This window comes from Mandrillus leucophaeus, unplaced genomic scaffold (assembly GCF_000951045.1).
Source record: "Mandrillus leucophaeus isolate KB7577 unplaced genomic scaffold, Mleu.le_1.0 Scaffold328, whole genome shotgun sequence".
NCBI lineage: Eukaryota > Metazoa > Chordata > Mammalia > Primates > Cercopithecidae > Mandrillus > Mandrillus leucophaeus.
This window is the reverse complement of record NW_012103454.1, coordinates 981,130-987,128: the sequence shown is the minus strand read 5'-3', so window position 1 is coordinate 987,128 and position 5,999 is coordinate 981,130. Positions and strand designations below refer to the sequence as shown.

The following is a 5,999-nucleotide window of genomic DNA, read 5'->3' as shown; positions in this document are numbered from 1 at the left end:
ATTATTGAAAACAGGCCCTTTGAACTACACATTCAAATGGCTTATATTTGACATCTCTCCTCAATACATATGTACACAGACAGGTTTACATAAACCCATTCCTTAGAAGGATGGAGAAAAGAAATGACTGGAAAGTGGAGTACTCAACCTTAGACCCTCCAACTGGAAACTTAGTAAGCAGTTCTGGGGATCCTAGTGTCCTCACCGCATTTTCAAACCTCCACCTTCTTTTGCTGTCTGGGAGTCACACCCAGAGAACTTAGAGCATCCAGTTAGCCAAGGATTAGCTGGAAGTTCCAAGACATTTTAGAATTTTTCAAAATGAAATTACTCTCTTAAAGTCATTTCCTTAAATCTTTGCCGTGCTCAGAAATATAGGAAATCTCCAAGAAAGAATAATGATATTGATTGAATATTAAATCTTAAAATGCTTTTCTGATTTAGTTGTTGCATTGTGTAAATAAAGCCTGAGATGTGATTTATAAAGCTTAACAATGTAATGAGATTTGAAGACTTTTTTTTACCCCAGCTAAATATCAAAGTGATACATGTAAATTTACTGAAGCAAGAAGACAAACTGCAGTCACAAGGAAATTCTTGTCCTTCATGATAATTCAGCAGAGATTTACTCATTCTGTTTTAGCTATATGCACACTAGGTATAAACAGATATTTCTCCCAGGAGAAAGTACACGTCTAGTATGTTTAAGATAGCAATTAATGCCTAAGGCATAAATGGATAAGTGTGTATTGAGTTTTTGCATTTGTTTGAGTACATAGAGATCTTTGGCCTTAGATCTACTTAGCCTACCAGTTACATGTTAATGATTATGAATGTAATGAAATAGTTATTTATTTTCTGAGTTGTTAAATTATCAACTTAGTAAATGGCTTTTATTTATCCATAAGGGGAATTTGGAAAGTAATAATAATTTAAATTTTGTATAGCATTTGGTAGCATGTAAGTTGCTTACAAATGTCTTATAAGATCCTCAAAACAACCATGAGAAGAGGTAGAGCAAATTCTTTCCTATATTTTACAGATAAAATAACTCAGAAGTTATGACCTGCTCAATATCACACAGCTAATAAGGATCAGACGTAAGGTTTGAAATCTCTTCTGCCTCTTTCTTCTGAACTTTCCCATCATGCTACAATTGATTTGTAAATTAATAGCATTTTGTTAGAGATAATATATGCTTTAAGACGGAATCAATGCCCAGCATATTAGAGCACATAATACATTCATAAATGAAACAATTGAAATACATTGTTACAGTGTTATTAAATGAAGAAACAGCACTTTAGCAAAGACATAACTGTTACTGAGAATAGATTGACTGATGGCATAAAAATTTATAAATGTCTATCTTAGAACTATCAATCTAGAATAAAAGTTATGTAATTTATATCCCTAAAATTATACACCTGTAGATAATATGTATCTGTGATTGTAGTTGAACCATTTCTAGGTCACTGAGTTGGAACCTTACTGCATGACAGCACTTACATATTACCAAGTTACTTGCAGTTTTAAAAGTACCACACAATGACTTGCTGACATATTAGGAAAGAGAGAAATGATGAAGTACCAGACAAAAACATTTTGTGGCATAGAAAACAAGTTGTTTCCACTGTCCTTGGTGTAAAGCTTAGCACTTTTCCATTATGTTCTGTTTTCCTGTGTGCTTTATTATACATATTCCACTTCCTGTGATATACCCTTTTCCCTTTCTGTCACCCTTCTCTCCTGCCAGTATCAATGAGAAGCAGTAGTCGGATGAGGTTTAATAAAGTAGGACTTGTCACTCAGCTAGAAGACCTTTGACAAAATCTATCCTTTCAAATTGATCAAAGGCATTTTTATCCGATATGCTAAACTTTTCACTCATTTCTTGTTGGGATATATTGAGTATGGAATACATCTATGTTTGAATTTAGAGTAGTAAAGTATTATCCATAGGTTTCATTGGATTATTTCATGCAATAAGATTTAAGGCAAAAAGTTCATAATAATCCATTTGATCTCAACTAATTGTCAGAGTCAATATGGCCAAATATTGCTAAAAGACAAAAAATGTGTATATTCTGGTTCTGATTGTTTTTACATTCCTATTTTTTTAAAATAGAGCTTACATTTAAAAATGAAGAGTTGTATGGTATCTAGCACCATTTCAGGATTGTGGAGCAGAGATAGGCAAACTAATGGCTGCAGACCAAATCTGACCACATCAGCTTTGGTGAATAAGTTTTTAATTGGAATGAAGCTATTCATTTGCTTATATATTATTTATGGCTATTTTTAATCTACAAGGGCTAAGTTTGAGTAGTTGCAATAAAGACCATATGGCTCGTGAAACCTAAAATATTTTCTTTCTGGCCTATTAAAGAAAAGTTTTCTGAACTCTTATGGAGGCTTAAGCTTGTAGTTTAACTGGTACTGTTTTCTGCACTCATTTTATTTCTTTATTATTTTCAGTATTTTTCCCCTTTGAGAATATGACTGCTTTACAGCAGAAAAGGTTGTTTATTTTTGAATAAACCTTTTTACACATTGTACATGTGTTTTAAAATAGCTTACATTTGTTCAGAGTATTCAATAGCAGTGACCTAAAGAGACATTTGCACAATAGAACATCTGAATCCAGAACATATTAAGAATTATTTTCTGCAAATTAATATCGCAAATTAATATTGCTTGTCACCTAGTGATAACCACTGCATGTATCTCTCTAAGAACCCTGATGATACAACCCATGTTTGTCTTGAGGAAAGCTTTTACATATGTTTTCAAGTCAAGTTTTTTGTAGCTAATATGTAATCTGTAACATATTAACAATTTATAAAGATATCCTAAATCAATTTGCTTGTCTTGAATTTGTAGACTCTCAGCAGGCAAACTGTCCTTCCATTTCTAGTAGAGATTATTATTGATTACGTACATCCAGTTTTCCAACAGTCATGTCCTCATAGGAAGATTCCACTTCCTTTGTAGTTAGGTGGGGTTTCATTACTACGTCTAGCAAATTACATGTGCCAGAAGTCATTTAGGTGTCACTTGCTGCCAAGACATTTAGAAACAGACGTGCCTCTTCTATGTTTTCAACTGCCCTGCCTTTGATAGCTCAGCGGCCATGTGTAAAGAAGGCAGTACCACAAGATAGAGGAAGCTTGCCTGGGTCTCTGAATCACTGCATGGAGTCAAGACTCCAGTGACATATCTTTCTGTGTGCCAGAAATAAACTCTTATATGTTTATTGTTTTTCTGTTTCAAGGTGCTAAGCTGTCACACTCTTAGATGTGAGAGTGTATTAGTTTTTCAGTATGGCCAGTTTTTATCATAACTAATGTACTGTTATTTTGTAAGCTTGCTTGAACATCTTTATGCCCACATGCTTGTCTTTAATGATGATTTTGAATGAAAAATTTTCTCTTTTCAGAGATTTGTTGAGAATGACACTCTCTGGATTTGGAATCAGAACTGAAGTGCTCGAGTTCACTCTGACATTTTTGTCTGGGCAACTTTCTTTAGTATTGGCATACAGGAGAATTTAGATAGTTGAGACATAGAAAAAAACAAAAAGAAAACACTTGTATCTTGGTTCCAGGATTGAGAGTCAGGAGTGCTACACTGTGTATAAAATTCTAGCTCAGATTTGAATATCTGTATATGTTCAGTAACTATTCTGCCTTCAAGTGCCAGTTCAGATTATTTTGTACTTCTAACAGTGAGCACAGCTCTCTATAGATAGATTTCTGCAAAATAAAAATAAAAATCACAAAAGAATTTCGTTAATCAAATAGTGATTCAAGGCTTGAGATGACTATCATAGTTTCTTTTTGAATCATTTTATAAATCAAAATACATTTGTAAAGAGAGAATGCCTTGTACATTTTAATTTGAATAATAATTTGAATTCTGATATTACTAATCACAGGCTGGGAAAACAAAGCTGAGACCATCTAATACAGCAATTTTACTTTACAACACAGCGAACTATAGACTGTGGAAGGAAAATGATTTGGGGTTATGCAGCTGGTAAGAAAAAATGACAGGAACTCAAATATACAAGGCATCCACGACAGGATTCTTTCCACTTTTACGTACAAAATGATTAGTGCAGGTATATTTATTTTGATCAGAAACTTGATTACCTAGAGACAGAAAGAATATATTCAGATGCAAATTAGAATGACGGATTAGATGAGGGTCACATTAAATAGAATTAAGCAAATTAAATGTCAAATTTATCAGAAATCATGAGATCTGTTTCTCTGGCAGGAGGTAAAAGGGGGGAAAGATACATCCTCCTTTAAAATGAGTAGCATCTTGCATTCTGTCAAAAAATGACTGAGGAGGCGCAGCCTAGAGAAATGCTTGGGGAAAAAGCCCATTTGGGAGATGGAGCAGTGTGCTTGCTGTGATGGAACAAAAAAGTGGGGCCTATGGGGCAGCTTACAAGGAAGAAGGAATAGCTCACACATCTGTGATTGCAGACATTGCTTTTACTGAGAAAATCTGGGAGAGATTGTAGCAAAAAGATTGTATGAGGATTGTGAAGGGTCAAGTTTGGACCTGAATCAATGAGCTGGTGGGAGCCTTTGCATAATTTTAAGCAGTGACTTTGGAAGATGACTTTTAGGCGGACTGCATGAGGAAGGGGGACTGAAAGCAGGAACACAGGAGGCCCCACTTACACTTCATGATGCTAGTTCATGCCAAAGAGATATTCTGTCGATGATTTTAAAAGTAATGGGAAGACAGGCAGGCACCGAATTCAGATGTCTTGAAAAGGAGAGTATTGCATTTGGTTACTGATGAGTTAGTTATTGAGAGGAAGCAGGGAAAGAGGAAACAAATGATGCTGAGAGCCCATTGTGGAGGCAGAGCGGTTGGTATCTATCATTAGCTGAATTGAGGACTTGTAAGAGAAAATCTGGTTTGTCTGAGGAAAGATGCAACGGAATATTAGATGAATAGAGAACGTCAGTAAGGATTTTGAGTTGAAGTAAAATTAGGGCTTTCACATAGAACTCATTATAGAACTCATTTCGTTTGTCTTTGGAATGATGAGCCATATGGTTCTTGAGCATTCTTGGTTTTCTTTTTGCTTTTTTGAGCCAGGGTCTCGTTCTCTTGCCCAGGCTAGAGTGCAGTGCCATGATTATGGCTCACCGCATCCTTGAACTCCGGGGCTCAAAGTCTCCTCCCACCTCAGTCTCCTGAGTAGTTGGGACTACAGGCGCTCACCATCACACCTGGCTAATTTTTGTATTTTTTGTGGAGATAGGTTTTCACCACATTGCTGAGGCTGATCTTGAACTCCTGGGCTCAAGCGATCCACCTGCCTTGGCCTCTGAAAGTGCACTGTGCCCGGCTTTTTTTCACTCGTCTTTACTGCTTAATAAACTACCCACACAACATATGACTTCATACAGCCACAATTGTTCATTTGATTATGAATCTGTAAGTAGGACAGAAGTTGCCAGAGACAGTTCATTCCTGCTCCACACAGCATCAACTGGGATAGCTAGCTTGGAGTATTTACTATCAAGGTGACTCTCTCCAGTGGCTGGTAAGTTGGTGCTAGCTGTTAGCTGGGAGCTCACTTGAGGATGTGGGCTGGGAACCTTATTTCTTCTCCAGTTGAGCTACTTGGACTTCCTCATGGCATGGTGGCTGTGTTTCAATAATAAGCATCACAAGTGGTGAGAAGTAAAACTGCCTATTTATTAAGGCCTGGGCCCAGAATTGGACACATTATGTTTCCACTTCTTTTGTCAAGCATTACTAGAGTTCAGATTCATGAGGAGATGTTGTCTCTATGTCTCAATAGGAAGAGATGTTTTTAAAGCATTGCAAACTAAAGCATAAGATCAAAGCTATTCTTCAGATGTTGTTGTTGTAGAAGCAATATCTGAAGCAGGAGAATGGATAACTCCTCTCAAAGAATAAAGCAAGCTACCAGCAGAAGGTCAAAACGCAATATTACTGTTTGC

At 36.2% G+C, this 5,999-nt stretch overlaps 1 long non-coding RNA gene across 1 annotated transcript in view; it reads left to right on the top strand.

Moving 5' to 3' along the window:
• LOC105545408 overlaps positions 1 to 2,283 on the top strand; it is a 7,386-nt gene extending 5,103 nt beyond the window's left edge. The window contains exon 2 of the long non-coding RNA XR_001006914.1: positions 2,129 to 2,283. This is a non-coding gene — a long non-coding RNA (uncharacterized LOC105545408). The remainder of the gene's footprint in view (positions 1 to 2,128) is intronic.
• The last annotated feature ends 3,716 nt before the right edge of the window (positions 2,284 to 5,999 follow it).